The sequence below is a fragment of the Protopterus annectens genome, chromosome 11.part0 (assembly GCF_019279795.1).
Source record: "Protopterus annectens isolate FY-2018-M chromosome 11.part0, PAN1.0, whole genome shotgun sequence".
In the NCBI taxonomy this organism is placed as follows: Eukaryota; Metazoa; Chordata; order Ceratodontiformes; family Protopteridae; genus Protopterus; species Protopterus annectens.
In genome coordinates, this window is record NC_056745.1 from 686,109,206 (window position 1) to 686,133,251 (window position 24,046).

At 38.0% G+C, this 24,046-nt stretch overlaps 1 protein-coding gene across 2 annotated transcripts in view; it reads right to left on the reverse strand.

Moving 5' to 3' along the window:
* The window catches only part of LOC122815557 (NAD-dependent protein deacetylase sirtuin-3-like), a 994,530-nt gene that overhangs the window by 969,337 nt on the left and 1,147 nt on the right, over positions 1-24,046 (reverse strand). The window lies entirely within an intron of this gene.

The following is a 24,046-nucleotide window of genomic DNA, read 5'->3' on the forward strand; positions in this document are numbered from 1 at the left end:
TCTATTATGATTATAACATAGTAACCTCTTAAGAGACTTGGTGTTCTTATAACTAAAAGAGGGCCTGTCTCCTACTATTCTCATAATATTTTCATCTAATTGTAGAATGTTCCAGTGTTTTTTAATGATGTCAACTATAAAAGGATTGTTGTTAGTATAAGATATTGCTAGTCATTGAAACCAATACAGAGGACTTAGTAGTCAATGTTTCAACATATAATTTAACAAAACATTAATTATCCGTTTTAAACAGAGGTCTTTCTTTCATCCCCTCTCAGAGTGTGGATGTAAGTGAACTTACTATTGACATTAAGCAGTTTACTAGGAATATTGCTTTAGCATTACAGTTTAAGAATGATGAAACTCATGTAATGAATTTTGCTTTCAGGAAACCTTCTGTGTATATACCAGCTTTACCAGAAAGGCTCATCCAGACTCTGCTACACTTTGCTGTGAAGGAAAGGTTAGTTTGCTGTTATTTTTTGTATTTCTGTATTGCCTTTCTATATTTTGAATACTGTAGTTTGTTTTCTTTACCTTGTGTTTTGCTTGCATTCTGTTTTAACAGCATATTAAAACTTCAAAAGAGACCACAGCTCTCTCTGTTCTGAGTCAGGCAGAATTGTCTTGTTAAATACCACTGTCTTTCTAGTTGCCCGCCTCTTATGTTAATCTGACCATATATCTCATTTCTCTCTACTTTCACTGGCTTATGTGAGTAATCACAAAACCATCACTTTTGAAATCCCACCCCTTCAATTATTTAAATTTATTGGCCATCCTACAGTATTTCATAGTACCAAAATACAAAAGTAACCACCCCTTTCAGTCCATCTTGCTGTTTTAAAAATAGTAACTCTCCACTAAACCTTAACTTTTTAAACAGGTAAAACTCAAGTTACCTACTTTCATATCTAACTTCTCTAGTGCACACTGCAGAGTGCATTCTTTTCAATCTTACCTTTAAGCATCCCTGTTACTAGCACTTTCTCTAATACCTAAAAAGATCATCTCTACTTGACTCCAAGTAGACTTTTCTCTGTTAAACCTAGCACTTGCTCCTACAGTACTTATTACCTTGATACGGCACTCTTATAGATAGCACCCCAAAAAGGCAAACCCCCATTTCTCGGTCACCCACGTCCCCGAGAATCTCTTTTAAAGTTTTTTTGTCTAGTCCTTCTAGCATGTCGAGGGATCAGTTGCTAGTGTCCTCTCCTGCTCAGCTGGTGAACCTTGGAATATTGAGGCAATGTTACAATTGCCTCATGTACAGACAACCCTCTCCTCCTCCCACAAAACACAAATACATGCGAGAGATGCAACTATACGGCCAAACTGGAGGCTGAGCTCTCTCAACATAGGACTGGCAAGACCAGTCAGGAGGAGAAGGTTACCACACACATTATAGACCCAGTCTCACATAGTACCATCACAACCTCAAATCATACACATAAACACACAAAGACATACTCGGCGGCTCTGATCAAAAATCTACCAAAACAGCAGAGGCCACCAAAGCAGACACCCAAACAACCACCACCTCAGAACACAACACCTGCAACACATAGACCTCACAGTCAGAGTGTCAAACAGTCACAGCCCTTAAGGCCAAACACAATGCCAGATACACTAGTCATTGGTGACTCCATAGTCAGACACACTGACGTCCCGCTCACCAGACTGAGTAAGGAGAAGGTCACAGTAAGCTGCCTGTCGGGCGCTAGAATCCGCCACATAACGCAAGCACTCAGGTCTCTCAACAGCAGGTACAAATACGACTCAGTCATTGTCCATGCTGGTGTAAACGACCTGAGACATACCTCCTTGGACTACATGAAAAGAGACATTGAGGAGCTCTCTGATTATGTAGCCCAGGCAGGTATGACCCTGACCTTGAGCAGTATCCTACCTTCACCAAGAATGATGCCACAATACAGAGATAAGATGATCAGCTTTAACAATTGGCTTAAACTCTGGTGTCATTCAAAGGGTATCCAATGTCTGTCTGCCTGGGATGACATGCTGGACAAGCCACGCTGCTTCGCAAGGAATGGCTTGCACCTGTCACCCCTGGGATTCCGGATATTGGCAAAGGCTCTTGCCACCCCCATAGTGCCTTTTTAGGCAAGGCTCAAATTCTAAACCTACCACCCTAGAACACAAAAAAGGAAAAAGACTAAGGGTAATGCTGCTCAATGCCAGAAGTCTAAATCTCAAAATGCACGCACTCGAGGCCCTTCTCAGTATGGAGAACATCGATGTCTGTGCAGTGACAGAAACCTGGTTCAAGGCTCCTGAGAGCACCCCAGCACTATCAGGTTTTACCTCTTATCATGCGTTCCGGCCCCAAAATCCGGACAATACCAAGAAAGGAGGGGGTATCCATATTCATCAAGGACACCCACACCTCAAGACTGGTGGCAACGCACGATGCATCGGAGACCATCCAGGTGCAATTAACCATAGGCAAGACTGCTCTGCAAATTGTAGCATGTTACAGGCCACCCTCACAAACTCAGGAACCTCACATGGCCTTCCTGAAAACACTAGAGGGATAAATGTATCACCAAACACCATCATACTAGGTGACTTCAATTACCCTAATATAGACTGGGAACACTACTCAAGCCCAAACACCCTAGCCCAAAAGTTCCTGGAATTCATAAACTCAAATGCCATGGAACAACTAGTCACCATCCCCACAAGAGGAGAAAACATACTTGATCTCATCATCACGAACATGGGAGCACAATGTTCAACACCGAAGTATACCCCTCACTGGTGAGATCAGATCACAACTAATCTCGCTGGAGGTCCTCATCCCACCCCATCTGAAATAAAAAGACCACAGTAAAGAACTTCTCGAAAGCCGACTTCACACTTCTAAAGACTAGTGTGGTCTCCTTTAAGGCCCCGAAATGGCGGAAAACAGTACTCAAGCCGCTGAATCACTTATAAATGCCTTCTACCAGCACCTGCAGGACTGCATGGATAAGGCAATCCCAAGCAAAACAAAGACTCTTTGTACCAAAGGCAAGCGTCCAGTCTGGTGGACCCCAGCCATAAACAAACTCTACAACAAAAGGAGGAAGCTACTACAAGATAGAGCAAAATCCTTAAAAGGTAAGACACCCTTGATCACTATAAGTAAAAAACTAAGAGCCCTCATAAAATCATCCAAAGCAAATTTTGAGAGAAAAATAGCTAAAGACTCAAAAGACAATCATAAGGCCTTCTTTAGCTATGTTAGAAACCTGGGAGGAAACTCCCAGATATGCTCAGAACTAGTTCAAAATGATGTGAAGATTACTGATCCTACAGACATTGCCAACATACTGGCTAACAGGTTCAGTGCAAACTTCTCCCCCGCCCCAAAAGGAGAGATATCTATACCAAGCGATTGCAACCCCCCGAACATCACTAACGCCCAAGTGAGAACTGCACTCTCCAAAGCAAAACACAGCATCCATGGGACCTGATGGTGTCCCCGGCTGTGTGCTCCATGAACTCAACGAGGAATTAAACCCACAGCTAGGACAGCTGTTTAATCATAGTCTTACCTCTGGATACGCACCCAGGAGTGGCGCACTGCAACTGTGGTCCCACTTCACAAAGGCGGTGCCTCCACCGACCCTGGAAATTACCGGCCCATTAGCTTGACAAGCCTTATCTGCAAAGCCATGGAGAGGATCATAATGGACCTCATAGATAAAGACATAGGTAATTTGCAGACTTTGGATCCATCCCAGTTTGGCTTTGTCAAAGGCAGATCATGCCTTCTAAACTTGGTTGACTTTTTGAAACAGTCACCAAAGCCATTGATGAGGAAAGGCAGTCCATACAGCCTACCTCGATCTGGCGAAGGCCTTCGATACAATACCCCACTCGGGTATCATTGAAAAACTCATCAGCTTAAATGTTAACCCATACATCACAAGATGGGTTGCAAACTGGCTGAGTGACAGAACCCACAGGGTCAGAGTTGCTGGCGCTATGTCAGACTCAAAGCCTGTCACAAGTGGTGTACCACAGGGCTCAGTCCTGGGCCCACTCTTGTTTGGCATCTACTTTTCCGAAGTGCAAGCAAACACAGGAGGGTTATGGCTGACAAAGTTTGCAGATGACTGCAAACTGGGAGCCATAGTAGAAAACACATCTGACAGATATCCTTCAGAAGGGTCTCACAGAAACGGATAACTGGTGCCAGAGCCATGGCCTAAAGTTAAATGCCAAAAAATGCATAGTCATACCCTTCAAAAACAAGGTTACCCCTAGCTACCAAATAGGTGGCAATCCACTGAGCACAGAAGAAGTTATCAGGGACCTGCGGACCCAGGTTGATAGTAGTCTGTCATTCGACACCCATGTAGCTAAAGTAGTTAGGAAGACCTTCTACATTGCCCACCTTATCATGAAGGGATTCTCATCTAGATCAAGGGAGGTCATAGTCTCCCTATACTCATCACTCATCAGACCAATGATTGAGTACAATGCCCCATTCGAATGTATCTGACCCGACACTTGCAGCAGCTGGAGAGGCCACAAAGTTCCTCACCAAAAGGATAAAGGGTCTCAAACATCTGTCCTATGCTGCCCGACTGAAAGAACTCCAGCTCTATTCAGTCGCCAGCTTGCTCAGAGGTGACCTTTGCCTAACATACAAGGCCATGTCAAACCCAGATTTGATGAATATGCTTCACCTCAAAAATCTAGATCCGTCAGAGCCACAAGGGCGGGAGACTTAAACCTCGACACGGCTATTAATAGGATGTGCTGGAGGGATAGATTCATCAATCAAAGACTCCCTATGCTGTGGAATAAAATCCCGGTATATGTGAGGCAGAGCACCTCGCTGGCCTTGTTCAAGAGAAATCTTGACCAATGGATGGGAGATCGCAGATATACCCCAGGGATTACCTCAGTGTCACTGCTCGACAGAGGCACAGCAAAATAATGGGTATAGTTCCCCATACTAAAGGGGTGGCGTAAGCCACAAAACTATGGGCTAGGCTTGTAAATGCCCTCGGGCAGATAGCCTAGTATGAACCTATGAACCAAATGATTTTTTATTGAATTTTGAAAATAATATCAAACCAGAATTTTTTAATTTAACGAAGGAAGAGAGATTAGCTCTTAATACTCTAAAGAATAATTCTGAGTAATTCTGATATTATTATTAGACCTGCCGATAAGGGAGGAGCCACAGTAGTTCTAGACAGAATACATTATGACAATAAAGTTATAGAATTATTATCTGATACTAAAACATATGTTAAACTAGTAAAACAGGAACCCAAAAACGACAGCGTTAGCAGATGATGTAGATCTCAGTTATAAAATCCAACGGACAATGATAAATAAACCAATTCTCTTTTATTTTAGTAACGAACATGTAGATGAGAGATAAGCGCTTTCACAGAAATGCTTCATCAGATCTCAGGCAAACTAACGTAAAACACACATCTATAAATACTCTGAGAATTAATTAGCTGTTCACAAACAATTAGTGGTTAAAAGGACAGTGCTCTCACTTGCAATGTACATATCTAAAATCTATAATACTTAAAACATATATAAAAAACTGTGTATGATAAAAGGCAAGCTTAATAAAATATCAAGTACACTTATGTATATAAATATGAACATCATTATTATGATTGAAAAGTATAATTACAGCACATTCCAGCATAAGTAACTGTCTACCTATATGGATAAAATAGTGCTTAGATTTTCAGAGATATCAGTATCCAAATTGTATATATAAAAGAGAATATGAAGGTATGAATGCTTATTATACATATTACTTGACATTCCTTCTTAGCCTTAACTTAGGCCTGATAGAAGCTCTCTCATTCAATCCAGAGCCTTGGTCTGCTCTCAATTTTATTATCCATTCTGTCTCTCTGCTTTCAGTATAAGTTCTAATGTCACCCCTCTGGAATTGAATTATCACCTCTAATGCTTTAAAGAGAACCTATGTTGTATGTTTGTCATAATGACATGCTTGGCTAAAGCATTCTGGGTGGTGCCCTTCTTCATGTGATAAACATGCTCCCTCATCCGATCTCTTAGGGGGCGGTTGGTTTTACCAACATAAAAGCAAGGACATAATTGGCACCTGGCTAAATAAATAACATGTGATGTCATACAATTTGTTACCAATGTCTGAAAATATTTCCCATTGTCAGGGTGATGAAACCCTGGTGTGTCATCAATATAACTGCAAAATTACACGTCCACATGGTCTAGTGTGGCCATCTATTGCATCCCTATCTCTATGAAACACAGAGCATAGTCTCCTCTTCAAATTGTTTTTATTTTTATATAAAAACTGGGTTTGTCCCTACAATGTTCCTAACATCATCATTTGTACATAGTACACCCCAATGTTTACCCAGTACCTCTCTCAACTCACTGTGATCAGACGAGTAATGCGTCAAACTTCAAGCCTCGACCGACAATAGTCCTGTCAGTGGAAAGACAAGTCGACTCAACTGGTCCAAAATAGGGCGCCCCTATGCTCGATCTCAGGTCTAACATATCACTAAACTGTGTGTTGACTTCATCCACACTATAACCTCTGGAGCACAATCTATCTCTCAAACTATTGAGTTCTGTCTCAAAACCAGAACTAGTTGGATTAAGTCTTGATGCCCTAATAGCTTGTCCTCTAATTATATTTCTGAAAACATGTGGAGGGTGCATACTAGTTCTATTGAGTAAGCTATTGCTGTAACAACTCTTCCTATAGACACCTGTATTGATGGTGTTACCATCAATCCTCTCAATGTACATGTCAAGAAAGTTTATTTTATATTGTGAACACTCCATAGAAAATTTCAGACAGGTAGTCAAATTATTCATTATATTAAGGAAAGTCTCTAGTTGTTCAAATGTGCCTTTCCACAGAATAAATAAATCGTCAACAAAACGATAGAAAACCACATGCTGTTTGAATAGATTCTCTTCAAACAAAGCTTGTTCTTCCCAATGGGCCAAATACATGTTGGCGTAGCTATTGGCACATGGAGTGCCCATAGCTACGCCATCTTTCTGTTTATACAAACCTTCATTGAATGTAAATAGGTTATTCTCCAAGATTAATTCTAAGAAATATGTTATTAAATCAATCTGTGTAGAAGTGTAATCACTGTGCACTCTCAAGTAATCAGAAACATACAATAATCCCATGCTGTTGGGTATGACTGTAAACAAGGATTGAACATCGAAGGTGACAAATAGGAAGTCAAAGTTGATGTTCATCTCCTTCCATTATCGTAAAGGTCAAGTAAAAATTGTTTCGAGTCTCTCAAAACAGCTCTGTTAGAGTTCAGCACTGGTCTAAGATGCTTCTCTACATAAACCGATAAATGTTCGGTCACCCAATCTCGACCTGACACTATCGGTCTCATGGGTGGTCTGGTGGGATCTTTATGTATCTTGGACCATGTATAGTGGGTATCATAGGGTGGTAAATCGAAGATATTGAAATAAATCTTGGTCTATTAACTTTCCTTGAAACATGTCATTGAGAATATCGTGTACATGTCTGATAACCCCTCTTACATACTGTGGTGTAACCTTCTCATAGAAACCATCACTCAACATGGAATCCATTCGTAATGTAGTCTATGGTATCCATTACAACTACCTTACCGCCTTTATCGGCAGGTCTGATAGTGATGTCTAAGTTGTTCTGTAATTTCTTAAGGCTCGCCCTTTCTCTATAAGTTAAATTATCTCTTATAAAGGGATGCTTTTTAGTAGTCCTATTCTCATAATAATTATGCAATTCCTCTTCAGTTAGTCTCATGTAAGCTTCAACTAGTGGGTGATTAATTGGTGTGTACTCACTACGATTCTTAAACTTAAACTCAGTAGCAGTGTTAGAATTATCTTTGAATATAAGCTTTAGCATAACATTCCTACAAAATAATTTTAGATCCACAACAGTGTCCGTCAATTTACTCTGACATTTAGGGATAAAATTCAGCCCTTTGTCAAGTAGTCGTTGTTCATCCACATTTAATGTAAATTGTGAAATATTGTGGACTAACGTTTGTTTGTCCACATCTTTCTTAGTGTTTTTTGTGGTGCATATTCCTCCGATAGCTTCCTCTTTTGTCTGCCCCTGCTCATAGAGCGAGAACGGGGCATCTTCTCTGCTCTCACTGGCAGGGGAAAAGACAAATTTGGAAGTCCATTGGGGGTAAGAGTAGGAGCAGGTTGTAAGTTAAAGATTTTAGGTCTTACAACCTGTGCATTGTCTATGGACAAAGGTTTGGATTTCTCCTGTTGTTTATGTCCAGTAGTATTAGTGATACTGACCTCCGGATATAGATTAATATTTTCTTTAGCTGCAGTATGCACTATATGTATAACATCAGTTGAGTCATGATCATATTCAGTTGCTAGTAACTCATTCTGTTTCTCAGTGATGACAGAATTATCTCTATCAGGATTCACAGTCTGACCTATATTCATGTTTACTATAGGTGAGGTAACATTCGTAACATTACGTGTAGCTGATAAATGCTTCACGTCAGAAACAGTCTCAGTGCTAACATTACGTTGTGCCATAGTTGAAGGAACAGTCCTGCCCAGATCATTAGAGTTTAATCTGGGCCAAACAAAATATGTCCGTTTTTGAAATCATTTATGTCTCTCACTACTTTATGTCTCTTCTGTTGGAACAGTTTCCTTTCAAATGCAGAGATACTGTCCAACATATTCTCAAACAAAGGTGTTACGGTATCAGTAGCAAATTCTTTAAACAGTGCTCGCTGTTTATTACCAAGTTCCTCAGTTAATTTAATCTCTTCAGGTTCAAAGAACTCAATAAGTAATTTTAAATAACTCCGACTCACCTCGATGTTGAGGCGCTGCCATTGAGCAAGCAACTCCGGATAGTCCTTGCCCTGACTGGGCATATTAAAAACTCGGAGGCCTCTCGGTATAATATTCCTCTCGAGACACAGTTGGAAATGGAGTCGCTGGGTTTGAAGCCTTTTAAGCTTCATGAAATCCTTCTCAATGTTCTCTATCAATGCATATAACCTGCTCATATCAAGATTTTGCTCTAAATCATCGGTGGTAGTTCTCTCTGTTTCCAGGAACCACGATGCACTACCGGAACCTCTCAGGTGCTGTAAAAATCTCCGTTCGACGGCACTATCAGGCAAAACAACGTTCCCACGAACTTCTTCTCTGGGTACGTAATCCAGTTCAACGTCAGCCATCGTAAAACAAGGAATGAAATAACGATCTGCTCCTGCAGCTAAGAACCAAAGAATATAATAAATAAATAGACAAGTTTGTCTTGCTGCAAGTAAACGCTGAGTTTCTAAACTGTTGAAATAGTAAAACAGGAACCCAAAAACGACAGCGTTAGCAGATGATGTAGATCTCAGTTATAAAATCCAACGGACAATGATAAATAAACCAATTCTCTTTTATTTTAGTAACGAACATGTAGATGAGAGATAAGCGCTTTCACAGAAATGCTTCATCAGATCTCAGGCAAACTAACGTAAAACACACATCTATAAATACTCTGAGAATTAATTAGCTGTTCACAAACAATTAGTGGTTAAAAGGACAGTGCTCTCACTTGCAATGTACATATCTAAAATCTATAATACTTAAAACATATATAAAAACTGTGTATGATAAAAGGCAAGCTAATAAAATATCAAGTACACTTATGTATATAAATATGAACATCATTATTATGATTGAAAAGTATAATTACAGCACATTCCAGCATAAGTAACTGTCTACCTATATGGATAAAATAGTGCTTAGATTTTCAGAGATATCAGTATCCCAATTGTATATATAAAAGAGAATATGAAGGTATGAATGCTTATTATACATATTACTTGACATTCCTTCTTAGCCTTAACTTAGGCCTGATAGAAGCTCTCTCATTCAATCCAGAGCCTTGGTCTGCTCTCAATTTTATTATCCATTCTGTCTCTCTGCTTTCAGTATAAGTTCTAATGTCACCCCCTCTGGAATTCGGAATTATCACCTCTAATGCTTTAAAAGAGAACCTATGTTGTATGTTTGTCATAATGACATGCTTGGCTAAAGCATTCTGGGTGGTGCCCTTCTTCATGTGATAAACATGCTCCCTCATCCGATCTCTTAGGGGGCGGTTGGTTTTACCAACATAAAAGCAAGGACATAATTGGCACCTGGCTAAATAAATAACATGTGATGTCATACAATTCGCTGTTACCAATGTCTGAAAATATTTCCCATTGTCAGGGTGATGAAACCCTGGTGTGTCATCAATATAACTGCAAAAATTACACCGTCCACATGGTCTAGTGTGGCCATCTATTGCATCCCTATCTCTATGAAACACAGAGCATAGTCTCCTCTTCAAATTGTTTTTATTTTTATATAAAAAACTGGGTTTGTCCCCTACAATGTTCCTAACATCATCATTTGTACATAGTACACCCCAATGTTTACCCTCGACCGACAATAGTCCTGTCAGTGGAAAGACAAGTCGACTCAACTGGTCCAAAATAGGGCGCCCCTATGCTCGATCTCAGGTCTAACATATCACTAAACTGTGTGTTGACTTCATCCACACTATAACCTCTGGAGCACAATCTATCTCTCTGTAGGGGACAAACTAAAACCAACCGCCCCCTAAGAGATCGGATGAGGGAGCATGTTTATCACATGAAGAAGGGCACCACCCAGAATGTTTTAGCCAAGCATGTCATTATGACAAACATACAACATAGGTTCTCTTTTAAAGCATTAGAGGTGATAATTCCGAATTCCAGAGGGGGTGACATTAGAACTTATACTGAAAGCAGAGAGACAGAATGGATAATAAAACTGAGAGCAGACCAAGGCTCTGGATTGAATGAGAGAGCTTCTATCAGGCCTAAGTTAAGGCTAAGAAGGAATGTCAAGTAATATGTATAATAAGCATTCATACCTTCATATTCTCTTTTATATATACAATTTGGATACTGATATCTCTGAAAATCTAAGCACTATTTTATCCATATAGGTAGACAGTTACTTATGCTGGAATGTGCTGTAATTATACTTTTCAATCATAATAATGATGTTCATATTTATATACATAAGTGTACTTGATATTTTATTAAGCTTGCCTTTTATCATACACAGTTTTTTATATATGTTTTAAGTATTATAGATTTTAGATATGTACATTGCAAGTGAGAGCACTGTCCTTTTAACCACTAATTGTTTGTGAACAGCTAATTAATTCTCAGAGTATTTATAGATGTGTGTTTTACGTTAGTTTGCCTGAGATCTGATGAAGCATTTCTGTGAAAGCGCTTATCTCTCATCTACATGTTCGTTACTAAAATAAAAGAGAATTGGTTTATTTATCATTGTCCGTTGGATTTTATAACTGAGATCTACATCATCTGCTAACGCTGTCGTTTTTGGGTTCCTGTTTTACTATTTCAACAGTTTAGAAACTCAGCGTTTACTTGCAGCAAGACAAACTTGTCTATTTATTTATTATATTCTTTGGTTCTTAGCTGCAGGAGCAGATCGTTATTTCATTCCTTGTTTTACGATGGCTGACGTTGAACTGGATTACGTACCCAGAGAAGAAGTTAGGAACGTTGTTTTGCCTGATAGTGCCGTCGAACGGAGATTTTACAGCACCTGAGAGGTTCCGGTAGTGCATCGTGGTTCCTGGAAACAGAGAGAACTACCACCGATGATTTAGAGCAAAATCTTGATATGAGCAGGTTATATGCATTGATAGAGAACATTGAGAAGGATTTCATGAAGCTTAAAAGGCTTCAAACCCAGCGACTCCATTTCCAACTGTGTCTCGAGAGGAATATTATACCGAGAGGCCTCCGAGTTTTTAATATGCCCAGTCAGGGCAAGGACTATCCGGAGTTGCTTGCTCAATGGCAGCGCCTCAACATCGAGGTGAGTCGGAGTTATTTAAAATTACTTATTGAGTTCTTTGAACCTGAAGAGATTAAATTAACTGAGGAACTTGGTAATAAACAGCGAGCACTGTTTAAAGAATTTGCTACTGATACCGTAACACCTTTGTTTGAGAATATGTTGGACAGTATCTCTGCATTTGAAAGGAAACTGTTCCAACAGAAGAGACATAAAGTAGTGAGAGACATAAATGATTTCAAAAACGGACATATTTTTGTTTGGCCCAGATTAAACTCTAATGATCTGGGCAGGACTGTTCCTTCAACTATGGCACAACGTAATGTTAGCACTGAGACTGTTTCTGACGTGAAGCATTTATCAGCTACACGTAATGTTACGAATGTTACCTCACCTATAGTAAACATGAATATAGGTCAGACTGTGAATCCTGATAGAGATAATTCTGTCATCACTGAGAAACAGAATGAGTTACTAGCAACTGAATATGATCATGACTCAACTGATGTTATACATATAGTGCATACTGCAGCTAAAGAAAATATTAATCTATATCCGGAGGTCAGTATCACTAATACTACTGGACATAAACAACAGGAGAAATCCAAACCTTTGTCCATAGACAATGCACAGGTTGTAAGACCTAAAATCTTTAACTTACAACCTGCTCCTACTCTTACCCCCAATGGACTTCCAAATTTGTCTTTTCCCCTGCCAGTGAGAGCAGAGAAGATGCCCCGTTCTCGCTCTATGAGCAGGGGCAGACAAAAGAGGAAGCTATCGGAGGAATATGCACCACAAAAACACTAAGAAAGATGTGGACAAACAAACGTTAGTCCACAATATTTCACAATTTACATTAAATGTGGATGAACAACGACTACTTGACAAAGGGCTGAATTTTATCCCTAAATGTCAGAGTAAATTGACGGACACTGTTGTGGATCTAAAATTATTTTGTAGGAATGTTATGCTAAAGCTTATATTCAAAGATAATTCTAACACTGCTACTGAGTTTAAGTTTAAGAATCGTAGTGAGTACACACCAATTAATCACCCACTAGTTGAAGCTTACATGAGACTAACTGAAGAGGAATTGCATAATTATTATGAGAATAGGACTACTAAAAAGCATCCCTTTATAAGAGATAATTTAACTTATAGAGAAAGGGCGAGCCTTAAGAAATTACAGAACAACTTAGACATCACTATCAGACCTGCCGATAAAGGCGGTAAGGTAGTTGTAATGGATACCATAGACTACATTACACGAATGGATTCCATGTTGAGTGATGGTTTCTATGAGAAGGTTACACCACAGTATGTAAGAGGGGTTATCAGACATGTACACGATATTCTCAATGACATGTTTCAAGGAAAGTTAATAGACCAAGATTTATTTCAATATCTTACGATTTACCACCCTATGATACCCACTATACATGGTCTACCGAAGATACATAAAGATCCCACCAGACCACCCATGAGACCGATAGTGTCAGGTCGAGATTGGGTGACCGAACATTTATCGGTTTATGTAGAGAAGCATCTTAGACCAGTGCTGAACTCTAACAGAGCTGTTTTGAGAGACTCGAAACAATTTTTACTTGACCTTTACGACTGTACGAAGGAGATGAACATCAACTTTGACTTCCTATTTGTCACCTTCGATGTTCAATCCTTGTTTACAGTCATACCCAACAGCATGGGATTATTGTATGTTTCTGATTACTTGAGAGTGCACAGTGATTACACTTCTACACAGATTGATTTAATAACATATTTCTTAGAATTAATCTTGGAGAATAACCTATTTACATTCAATGAAGGTTTGTATAAACAGAAAGATGGCGTAGCTATGGGCACTCCATGTGCCAATAGCTACGCCAACATGTATTTGGCACATTGGGAAGAACAAGCTTTGTTTGAAGAGAATCTATTCAAACAGCATGTGGTTTTCTATCGTCGTTTTGTTGACGATTTATTTATTCTGTGGAAAGGCACATTTGAACAACTAGAGACTTTCCTTAATATAATGAATAATTTGACTACCTGTCTGAAATTTTCTATGGAGTGTTCACAATATAAAATAAACTTTCTTGACATGTACATTGAGAGGATTGATGGTAACACCATCAATACAGGTGTCTATAGGAAGAGTTGTTACAGCAATAGCTTACTCAATAGAACTAGTATGCACCCTCCACATGTTTTCAGAAATATAATTAGAGGACAAGCTATTAGGGCATCAAGACTTAATCCAACTAGTTCTGGTTTTGAGACAGAACTCAATAGTTTGAGAGATAGATTGTGCTCCAGAGGTTATAGTGTGGATGAAGTCAACACACAGTTTAGTGATATGTTAGACCTGAGATCGAGCATAGGGGCGCCCTATTTTGGACCAGTTGAGTCGACTTGTCTTTCCACTGACAGGACTATTGTCGGTCGAGGCTTGAAGTTTATGACACATTACTCGTCTGATCACAGTGAGTTGAGAGAGGTACTGGGTAAACATTGGGGTGTACTATGTACAAATGATGATGTTAGGAACATTGTAGGGGACAAACCCAGTTTTTTATATAAAAATAAAAACAATTTGAAGAGGAGACTATGCTCTGTGTTTCATAGAGATAGGGATGCAATAGATGGCCACACTAGACCATGTGGACGGTGTAATTTTTGCAGTTATATTGATGACACACCAGGGTTTCATCACCCTGACAATGGGAAATATTTTCAGACATTGGTAACAGCGAATTGTATGACATCACATGTTATTTATTTAGCCAGGTGCCAATTATGTCCTTGCTTTTATGTTGGTAAAACCAACCGCCCTAAGAGATCGGATGAGGGAGCATGTTTATCACATGAAGAAGGGCACCACCCAGAATGCTTTAGCCAAGCATGTCATTATGACAAACATACAACATAGGTTCTCTTTTAAAGCATTAGAGGTGATAATTCCGAATTCCAGAGGGGTGACATTAGAACTTATACTGAAAGCAGAGAGACAGAATGGATAATAAAATTGAGAGCAGACCAAGGCTCTGGATTGAATGAGAGAGCTTCTATCAGGCCTAAGTTAAGGCTAAGAAGGAATGTCAAGTAATATGTATAATAAGCATTCATACCTTCATATTCTCTTTTATATATACAATTGGGATACTGATATCTCTGAAAATCTAAGCACTATTTTATCCATATAGGTAGACAGTTACTTATGCTGGAATGTGCTGTAATTATACTTTTCAATCATAATAATGATGTTCATATTTATATACATAAGTGTACTTGATATTTTATTAAGCTTGCCTTTTATCATACACAGTTTTTTATATATGTTTTAAGTATTATAGATTTTAGATATGTACATTGCAAGTGAGAGCACTGTCCTTTTAACCACTAATTGTTTGTGAACAGCTAATTAATTCTCAGAGTATTTATAGATGTGTGTTTTACGTTAGTTTGCCTGAGATCTGATGAAGCATTTCTGTGAAAGCGCTTATCTCTCATCTACATGTTCGTTACTAAAATAAAAGAGAATTGGTTTATTTATCATTGTCCGTTGGATTTTATAACTGAGATCTACATCATCTGCTAACGCTGTCGTTTTTGGGTTCCTGTTTTACTATTTCAACAGTTTAGAAACTCAGCGTTTACTTGCAGCAAGACAAACTTGTGTATTTATTTATTATATGTTAAACTAGATTTTGTTGGTCTAGATAAGCTTATTAAAACAATGCATGCCAACCTTTATGATATGTTGATATGTTATATAATAGATGAAAATTTATATCAATATTTTTTAGTTGAGAAACCTTTGGTTCCAGTGTTTAGAGTTCTTCCTAAGATTCATAAGAATTTGTATGACCCTCCATTTAGACCGATAGTCTCGGGAAAAGGATGGCTCACAGAAAGTATTTCTATATTTTTGGAGAAACAACTTAGACCAATAGTAGATTAAACTGTTTTTATACTTCGAGACACACAACATTTTTTAGAAACTTTAGCTTGTCATAATAGGGTAGATGAAGTAAAGGACTCAGACTATTTAGTCACTCTGGATGTTACAGCTCTATTTACGAGTATACCTAATGATGTGGGTATAGAATACTTGAGATTGTTTTTATTACAGAAAGGGATGTCCAATAGTAAGATTATTATGTTTACTATGTTACTGGATTTAGTCCTCTCCAATAATGTTTTTACTTCTCATAGTAACTACTTTCTTCAGGTTAAGGGAGTAGCAATGGGCACAGCATGTGCCAATTCATATGCTAACTTAGTTTTAGCATATTGGGAATCTACTTACGTTTTAGGACATGAAAACTATTCTGAATATATTGGATATTACATGAGATTTGCAGATTATGTTTTTTTGGTTTGGAGAGGGGACCTTGCCACCCTACGAGAGTTTATTACATATATTAATAGTACTACCACATTTTTAGAACTGACTGATACTGTATCCCTGACTAGAACTGAATTTTTAGATGTGTCAATAAGTAAGGAAGGAGGGAAACTTACAACGGAGGTATTTCGTAAACCTTGTAGGAGGAATAATATACTTCACAGAGACAGTATGCATCCTCCACATGTGTATAAGAATGTTATTAAGAACCAAGCAGCACGTTTTTCAAAAATTACTAGTGATGATTTAATGTTTACAGAAGCTATTAAAAATATGGAGGATGAATTCACAGTTAGAGGCTATCACAAGAGGGAACTTAGTGGGCTTTTTAGCACAGAATGTGATGGGAAGGACAAACCATATATATATATATATATATATAAACAGGAACATGCCCTCAGCCAGAACTAATGATAATCGTGCTAACACTAGTAAGAGGAGACTAGCAATATCTTATACTAACAACAATCCTTTTATAGTTGACATCATTAAAAAACACTGGAACATTCTACAATTAGATGAAAATATTATGAGAATAGTAGGAGACAGACCCTCTTTTAGTTATAAGAACACCAAGTCTCTTAAGAGGTTACTATGTTATAATCATAATAGACATGATGGTTTGCTATCACAAAGGAAAGGCACACAAGCATGTTGTACCTGTAATCAATGCAGTTATATTAAGAGTTCATGTGAATTTATACATCCAGATACAGGCAAAAGATATGAGTTTACTAAGTATGCCAATTGTAAAACCAGGAACGTGGTTTATTTAACTCAGTGTAATAAATGTCAATGTTTTTATGTAGGCATGACCACTAGAACTCTAAGGGAGCGTATTAGGGAACATATTTATGCCATCAATAAAGAGGATGAGACCAATGCACTAGCTTATCATGTGCTACATAGAGATAGCACACATACCTTTAGTTTCCTAGTATTGGAACATGGCTATAGTACTGAAAGGTTAGGCTGCATACGTAATAATGTGGAGAAGAGAGAGATTAAATGGATACTCAAGTTAGCAGCGGATAGAGGTCATGGCCTTAATGATAAAATTTCTCTGAGACCTTTTTTGGCAGACAGGCCTTTTAAACATAAATAGTAAGTTTTTAAACCCATAAAATTTTATTTTTAAAGGGTTTTATTAGCATGGGTTTTCTTCATGCTTATATTTATATGTTTTTGTATTAAATTTTTATATGCATAGGAACTTTTGTAATTATATATATGTTTTTGTATTAAATTTTGATATGCATAGGAACTTTTGTAATTATATATATAAGTTATTCTTTGTATATGTTTTTATGTTGACTAAAGAAATTAAGCAGCACTTACTAGCAACAAAGTGATTCATCTAAACTGCATTTCTCCTTTAATAATTAATTGTCTTTGATTGAATGTTATATTGGTTCTGGAGCTATTCTGTTATTATATAAAGTTATATTGTAGTGATGGTTAATTAAGTCTGATGAAACGTCCAGGAGACGTGAAAGCGCTCACTCATCTTTATTTTGTTGTAATAAAGCTTTTATTCGGATATTGGTTGGCTTCGATTGTCCTGGTGTATCCTCCTTATGTGACTATTGGATTTTCTACTTCACTAGATATCCTTGCACTGCCTACCTTCCTCCTAGCTCTCCCAAATTTGCTTCTCTGAATGTTAAGAACTTATGTAATCTGCTCTTCACCTTCTCATACAGCGGGGGCTACTTTGGCTTCAGTTCTGCTATCCTAATTTCTTAGTTTGTCCTAATTCCTTAGTTTGTCCTTCAGTATACATCCTGCTACCCATTTCAGGCACTTCATCTCAATTACCTCAAGCTTCCTTGGCTGCTCTAACTTCACTGCCCAGCTTTCCATGTTGTAGAAAAGCACTGGTAGCATCACTATTAAGCACACACTAATTTCCAGCTACTTTGGCATTCTTCTATCACAAACTACCCTGACGTTTTGTAACAGTACTCTACACTACCTCTGGTTTTATAACCTCCTCGTTCAAAATTTCCTTCTCTTCAACCACAGTGCCCAAATGCTTAAATCTGCTTACAGTCCTAAACATATGGGAATCGTGGTTGAGAGAGTGGAACAAATTTGTTTACATCTCAATGTTCAGCCTCCCACTTCCCCTTTTGGCTGTCATGACCACAGTCTTGCCTCTCAGTTTCATTCCATGTGCTTACCCTCTCAACATTCCAGAATGTCCAGATTTTTGCCTTATTCCTCAAAAAGTGTTTTTTTTTTTTTTTTTTTATAGCAAATCAGTGAGGACTGAAATCAGTAAACATGACAAAACATTGGAGTTTCAGATTCCATATCATTCTGAAAATGCATGCTAAAGTAAAAACTGCTACAGTAGCCACTTTCTAATTTCATAACAGCAATATTTAGAAATACATCCCTGTTTTGGGGGGTTTGTCCCATTATTTTGGCTTTATCTAGAATTATTGCACTAAACAGTTGATAGGTATGCCTATGTATCTTCAGATTTGCATTCCAATCATCTATCATTTGCTAAAGCTCCTGGAGTTAGCATTAGTATCATGTTGTCTGCATACAAGTTTATTTTTGACCTTTTTGTAGTTTATATTACAGAATTTGTATGCAAGTATATAAAAGCTCTAGGAAAACTACAAAAATAGAGGGGAAATATGCTGCTATACAGAACAACCCAGCACTCGCAAACAGATTAACTAAAAATTCTTATTGATGGTCTGTATGGTTTTGTTGACCTGTAGGTCAAATTTGAGATTATTGTCTAGGATAACCCCTAGCAGTTTGGTGTGATTATCTGGGGAAATAGTGGTACCATTGTTAGATGTGGCAGAGAATGAAAGTGTGGTAGATCTACTAGTGGGAGAGAAGAGCAGACGTTTAGTTTTATTGGGGTTCAGAAGTAGGCGTTGATTGGTGAGCCAGTTCTCGATAGTGTTAAATGTATTTTGGGTTAGGATTTGCAAGTCGGATGGGGAGGTGGCTGAGCAGATGAGAGAGGAATCATCTGCGTATTGGATGCTGGTGGCTTTAGGGATAGCAGTGTGCAGGTTGTTGATAAAAATAGAGAAGAGTAGTGGACCTAGTATGGACCCTTGAGGGACACCAAGTGTGAGAGGTAACTGGCTGGAGAGTTTGCCCTGCCATAGTACCACTTGCTCTCTACCAGTCAGGTAGGACTGGAACCACTGGAAAGCAGACTTGTTGGAGGAAATAGATTTTAGTGAAAGAATGAGAAGTTCATGGTTGACCATGTCAAAGGCTTTTGATAGGTCAAGAAAGAGGGCAGAGGTTAGCCTATTGTCATTCCTGTTTTGGTTTATGGTAATAGTAAAGGAAAGGAGGGCTGAGGTGGTGCTGTGGTATGGCCTGAAACCATGCTGGGAGTTGGATAGTAAGTTATTCTGTGAAAGGTATTGCAGTAGTTGCTTGTGTACAGATTTCTCCATTATTTTGGCTAGTTAGGCACTATGCAATCTCATACCCATAACTGTATTTAGTACTCTGTAAGAAGAATAAGAAAAAAAAAACGTCTAGTTGTACTTAGACTTTATATCAGGAAGTCTTTGGAGATGTATTACATGTTATGAGTTCTACGAGAATAATCTAATCCAAAGACACCTACATTCCAAAACAAAAATTATTCCAGTAATTCAGTCAAGAGGCTTAGTTAAGCTCATTTAGCTTTGGCTAATATGGTTAAGCAGCACCTGTGTGAATTCAGATTCAAGTCATCTGCTAAATGCCAAGTCAGCAAAATATGCCAACACAATGCATAGCCTTGCTTATGTCTTTTGTTGCCGCTAATGTACCCAGTTTATTTCCTCTACATACTACGACACAGCTACATAATTTAATATTTCCTCTACGACACAGCTGCATACTTTTATATTCACAATGCTATACTAAAAACAGAACCAGAGCACAAAACACTGAACTACATTGTAGTTTTCAATACATTTTGTATACGTTTTATTATCCTTTTTAAGCTACATCTTAAACCAGATATGCACAATCTTGTTTTTCTTGCATTCCAAACAACTACTGAATATTCTAAGGCTGGTTAGAGATTCTCATTATTGACTGGCTGATGGAAGTGTGTCCACAAACTCAAGGGAATGGGTGAAGAGAATGGACCTCTGCCTACCAACCCTTTGTTTCTACGAGTGAATAAAAAGAAGAGGGTGTCCAGTCCAGCCCCCACCACCACCCCATCATTTTTATATTGATCAGAATGGAAAATAATTAGCCAGAAGTTCACCGATTTTGAATCTGAACTACCACTGAGAATGCAGAAAGTTTGTCTAGCAGGCCATTATAAAGACTCAAAGTAAGGTACTACATTTTAGAAAACAAAAATGGCTAAAAGGAAAACAAAAACAGGAAACTGATGTAGAGATAAAGCATTCATGATGGATGACATAATAAATAAACCTTTAAAATGTCATGGAAAAAAAAAACAATGAATAAACATTATAATGCTGTCACCAAGTATTCTTTCAAAACAAAAGAAATCAAATATTAAAAACATGTTTTGAAATAGCATTGCCACAAAGGATAATATCATGAAATATAAAAAAGTTCAAAAATAATATTACTACAACGAAGAGAGGCCAAATGCACAAAGATGTTCTTACGTTACGCAACAATTGCGTAAAATGGGGACAAAGCAAACCACAATGAAGACATGCACTCACCTGAAACACAAAAATTGCCAAAACAGGGGCATGCCTGCAAAAGCAATCATCCAACAAGACTTGTACTCCTCCAACTAAATATATTAACTCCATAGCTGAACACATCAGAGCAAGTAGCGTTTGCTTGTCATGGTTGAAATCCATTTCAAGATATTTGACCTTGGCTAGTGCCAGCAATATTTGGTGCATCAAGTAAGCGGTTGCACAACTATATCATCTGGCCAAATTAGCTGAAAGCATAAAACATTTTATATGTATGTTAAATTATAAAAATAGAGAAGGATACTGAAGTCTAGTAAAATGTATGCTGGTTGGACAGGGAATGTTAAAGAGATACTAAAGAATTAAGAATATTACCACTTAAAAGGAGATACTACATATAATGAGAGGCCATATAAATATGGTGAACTGTATTAAACTTTTTTAAAGAAAAGAATTCCTAATAAAATTAAATGTGGATAAAATATTTGAAGATTCATGTACTTCACTATGAAATTCTAAAATTAGGCTTGGGGATAGAAAATGTGGCCATTTTGCTGGATCATCAATGGGAAGCAAGGACTTCCAGCATGGGATACCGTCCACAGTAGAGACTAGGATTCCAACTCTGCCACATATAATGGCTATGCCAACATGCAGAGGACTACGGCTTACCAACTTTGATGTTATTGTGCAAAGAGAGCAGTAATTTGATATACAGTTGGGAAATATACAAGTCTGATTCTCACCCAACTGGCAATATGGTTGTGACTAACCAGTGAAAAAGTAAGGGAAGGGCAGGAGGATCTGAGTGGGTAAAGAAAAAGAACACAACATTATCATGGGAGGACAATAATGAATCTACTTGAGAAGCACTTATAATTACGCCTAACAAAAATGGAAGAAAGGTCAAAAGGATAAACTCGCTAACCTGTCGTCATACTAAAGTCAACTGATATTTCAAAGAAATCTAAATAATTTTACTGGGAAAGTGGACTGTCCCACTATAAGCCCTTTTCCACCATGAAACAAGGGCAGTACAGATTGACCACTTCATTCAGCTTTGTGAGAGGTAGGTGGAGACCAGATTTCCTTGAGAAAATACAATGGACGTGAAAAGAACATGTGAGGTCCACATTCACACAGAATCACAGCTCAGAAATGAACCCATGGACCTTGAAGCCAAGATGACAAAACCTTAATTACTGAGCAATAGTGCCATCTGGTCCAGCAGGACAAGGATTTCTTTCTGCAACAAGACAAATTCTGAAGTGGCAATGGGTAGAAAGGGATTTTAGTAAGACTAAAGGAATAGTTGGAAATACAGCAGTTTGGATTCAATGCAAAGTGAAAGGCAAACTACACTAGAAATATGCAGGCTTTAGAACGTCGAAACACATTGCTGCGATTGCTCATATCAGCGAACCGTAACAATGAAACTGAAAACAGCGACAGTTGTAAATGTTTGAAAATCAGCAATTTGAAAAGCCGATCGCTGATTTTTGAACATTAATGTCGACAACAAAATTAGATAAAGTGTAATGCAGGGCGACAAGCCCCCTGCGCCCCCCCACCCCCACTTTATTATTCTAACTCCAAGATCGCACTACAGCGGGGAAAGAAACCATTTACAAATCCCCACTATAGTGCAATCTGCCCCAGAATGTCGAATGTGCAATGAACGAATCTCACTGTGCATTCGCACATTGCACATTCGAACCTTTTTCCATTCGGCATTTGCAAACCTTGCAAACTGTCTTTCGACTAATTGCAGTTTGCCCATGTGCAATACGCACATGTAAAGGTAAACCATGCAGAACCAAGGTCCAAGAGTCATGAAGATGTGATAACAACTGTCAGAAAATATTAGAAGCCACAATGAAATGACAGTGGAACTTGGAAATGTCTTATCTAACTGGTAGCCTGAAGGTTAAACAGCAATTCAGGAAATCTATAAAAGTGTGCTGGGATTGCTAGAATGCAGAGAGCTAAACAAGGAGAAAAACAGTACATTATCAATCAACATTTAAAAACGCAACCTATGCTTGTGTTTGTGTTTAAAATTTTAATGAAATGTTTCAACTACTAGTTTAAAAGCTCTAAACTACATTATCAATCAAAACAAGACCGCTGATGAGGACAAGAAGGAATATTTATACATAAATAATCAAAAAGCACTACCAAGCCAATACTTCTCCAGCTTAGTCAATCACAGCCTTAAGGAAGCTTAGAAGTGATAAGAAAAATTAACATATTGCATTAGTGTAAAGCAGACAAAATATTTCCACATACAGTATGTGACACCATCCCGCACTGTAACCACTTATGTAAATTCTCCTTTATTTTTAAATCTCTGCCAGTGAATGTAGCATAAATACTTTGCCACTAGCTGTTAGTGTAAAAAAAAAAAAAAAAAAAACTTATATGACATTTACAGCACAATATTCTGCAGCTTGGCGTAGTTACTGTCAATCCCTTCATATTGCGGTCTCCATTCAAGAAAGCCACTACAGAAATTATTAACTATCATTTTTTCAAGTTACCCTGTATTAATCAGCCTACAACCCCAGCACACACTTTATATTATTTGTCCTCCTTGTATTACACAGACTATTAAAAGCTTATACGTTTTATGATTAGAAGATATGCTTCCTGGAAAAAAGTACCATTTGCAGCATTCTTCCAAAATGCACACTGCTCACACATCTATTAGGAATTAAACCACAAGCAAGTATATTATAGTCAGCATTGCACATCCACGCACACAAAATCACACACACTTATGCATTGGGTATGAGAACAATGTAAGGAATGTGTGCGTTTATATACACCGATTTGTCAGTGGTATTAGACTGTGGGTGCCACTTGTCCCTCTTCAGTTGAGTCTTGGAAAAAATGTGAAAGTGAATCAAATGTCCTAAAATATTTAGGGCACAAAATATTCTAACTGTTGAGTAAAACAATTATTCTGTATATTGTTTATGTATTTTATTTTACATTTGTTAACCGGGGGTGTCTGACTGAACCGAAAAGG